Consider the following 2,958-nt stretch of genomic DNA (forward strand, 5'->3'; position numbering starts at 1 on the left):
TCTAAAACACATTGGATGCTTCTCTGCCTCTTAAACAGAGGTTACTTGTCATGATTTTGCCTTTATTTTGCTCTGCAATTCAGGGTCAACATTATAAACATCCTATTGCCCTGCAGGCTTGTAATACAGAAATGTTTTTCAATGAGGGTGGAGGGGGCTCCTCCCCTACACAAAATGGCCTTGGGCTACTGCGATGTTTGTTTCTTTGTCGTTCTTGAAGCTGCATTTTCTCTTTTCTCTGCATCCTCCAGCACAATTTGGCCATCAATTGTGCTCACTCTAATGGGTTTGCTTTTTCTAATGTACGTTTATAACATATTAGGAGCAGAAAACCCAGCTTAAGCTTGTTAAAACTTTGTATACAGCCAGAATATATGGGCACAAAGTGAAATGCAGCTGAGAAATAGCCAGAAAGTATTTATTTATTTATTTATTTATTTATTTATTTATTTATTTATTTATGTATTTATTTATGTATTTATTTAAATATATTTTTATTGATTTTAGAAAGAGAGAGAGGAAGGAAAGGGAGAGAGAAACATCTATGAGCAAGAACCAGTGGGGCTATATAAAGAAAGTACATGAACTTATTATATGAGTATTGAAAAATCCATTTGATTTCTACAAATATTACTTTCTGGCCCTGGCCAGTGTGGCTCAGTTGGTTGCTGGTTTGATTCCAGGTCAGGGCACATGTTGGGGTTGTGGGTTTGATCCCCAGTAGGGGTCATGCAGGAGGCAGCCAATCAAGGGTTCTCACTCATCAATGTTTCTCTCTTCCTCTCCCTCTCTCTCTCTATAATAACTAAAAACGTATTTAAATAAATAAATAAAATATTACTTCCTGGCTGTTTCTCAGCTGCATTTGAAATAAAATAAGTGACCAGTGGAAAAGGGGAGTGTTCCAACATTTAGACATGTGACATGTCTTTGGAGTCATATTTGTTCATGGCATATTTTTGGTAAAACCAGAGTTCACCAGCCATTATAAGTGTGAGGCAGATGTTGGAAGGGATTTCTCTATTAGGAAAGGTCTCCTAAACATTATTAGCCTGTCAATATACTGAGTCTTGTTTTTGATCATTGGACCACTGACAAAATTAGTTTGGCCATTTTTAGCTCCTAGACAAAGGGCTTGGAGATGGAAGGCTTGTTAATGTCCTGGGGTTTGCACTTCCACAAAAGACCAAAGGAGAAAGCTTTGACCATGCCACGCCTTCTGGTTTCTGTGATCTGCAGGAAAGGCCATGAATGGCCACGCTTTGTGGAGGCCGGAGGGAGAGAGAAACATGTGATACCACAGGAAGCTGGGAACTGGGGCAGCTGAGTATAGTCAAAGGACATTCACAGAGAACCCAACAAAAAAGGAAAAACGCCCTTGATTTCGTTTTCCTCCTCTCTTCCTAAATGCTTAAGGAGCTCGGTGCCCCGAAAGGAAATGGAGTTAAATTTGTTTTACCCTTAGTACCTGAAAAAGCTGCTAGTGCAAATATCTGCAGGTCAGTCCATTCTCTTTGTATTTTTAAGCAGACCCTAAAAAAAGAAAACGATAATTGAGAAAACCCTCTTCTCAGTCTGTTCCAATAAGTTGGCAGGCTGTAAAAGTTTGAAGGAATACCTGAACCATAGCCCAGCTCGACCTGAGCTATTTTATGACTATCAATTCCACCCAGTCTATTTTGTCATCTGGCCATGAGCTTCCTCCCTTTAGTTCTATAAATCAGCAGCAAGCTGAAGCTCTAAAGAAGGCTCAGACAGATCAGGGCCAACCAGCTTATTTTTAAAACATGGACTAGGAGACCACAATGTATTTCTCTTGATTATATCTGTGGTCCTTCCCTCCAACCTAAAAAAAAAAAGATGCAGTCTTTAAAATATATCACTGCTGCAGCAAGGAAAGGCTCTCTTGTTAGAGAGTAATAGCCATTCATCCACTTAGTCAATCAACAAACATTTATTGAGAACCTAATGTGTATGAAGACTGTGCCAGGATTCGGGAGAATAATAGGGAAACAAGCCCAAACTGGGTGCTTGCAGAGTTTGCAGTCTAATGGGCAGACAAGCATTACCAAAAAATAAAAATAAAAAAAATCACACAAATCAAGAATTTAAATATCACCATGGAAAGTGCCCTGAAGAGAAAGGTCAGCGAATTCTGAAAGCGGGGACTACAACCAAGCCTGGGAGTCAGCCAGGAGTTTCCTGAGGATGAGACTTCTAAGCTGAGCCTGCGTCTGAGCAGGTGGAAAGGTGACCAGGGAACGATTGGAGAAGAATGCACAATTCAGAGAGAAGAGCAAATACAGAGCCCTGGTAGGAGCTCTGCTTGCTCACAGCGGTCACGTGAATCATGAGTAAGCACATTTAGAATCTGCACGGTCAGTCATTGAATCCTCTGCCTCATGAGTCTGCAGCTTCTCCCCCTCCCCCAAGTCCTTACCAGGCCACCACAGCTGCTCAGACCCCCTCCTTGTTCCAAAATATTGATTATATCCTTCTCTTAGTGCTAAGCACTTACTGCCTTAAACAACTTTTTAAAATTCCCTTCCTGTATTAGTCTGCTCAGGCTTCGACAACAAAGGACCATAGACCGGGTGATGTAAACAACAGAAATTTATTTCTCACAGTTCTGGAGCCTGGAAAGTCCAAGATCAAGGTGCCGGCAAGGTAGGCTCTATTCAGAGAGTCCCTCAGCCTGTAGGTGGCCACCGTCTCTCCGTGTCCACTTGACCTCTTCTTCAAGGCTGGAAAGGAGAGAGAGAGAGAGAGAGAGCTCTCTGCTGTCTCTTCTTGTAGGGACACTATGAGGGTCATACCTTCATGACCTCATCCAAACCTAATGAACGCCTTAAGGCCCCATCTCAAAATATCATCACACTGGGGACTAGAGACCTCAACATATGAATTTGGGAGGAGGACATAAGCATTCAATCTACAACAACCCTCTATGCATATGTG

Source organism: Myotis myotis, unplaced genomic scaffold, assembly GCF_014108235.1.
Source record: "Myotis myotis isolate mMyoMyo1 unplaced genomic scaffold, mMyoMyo1.p scaffold_m19_p_5, whole genome shotgun sequence".
NCBI lineage: Eukaryota > Metazoa > Chordata > Mammalia > Chiroptera > Vespertilionidae > Myotis > Myotis myotis.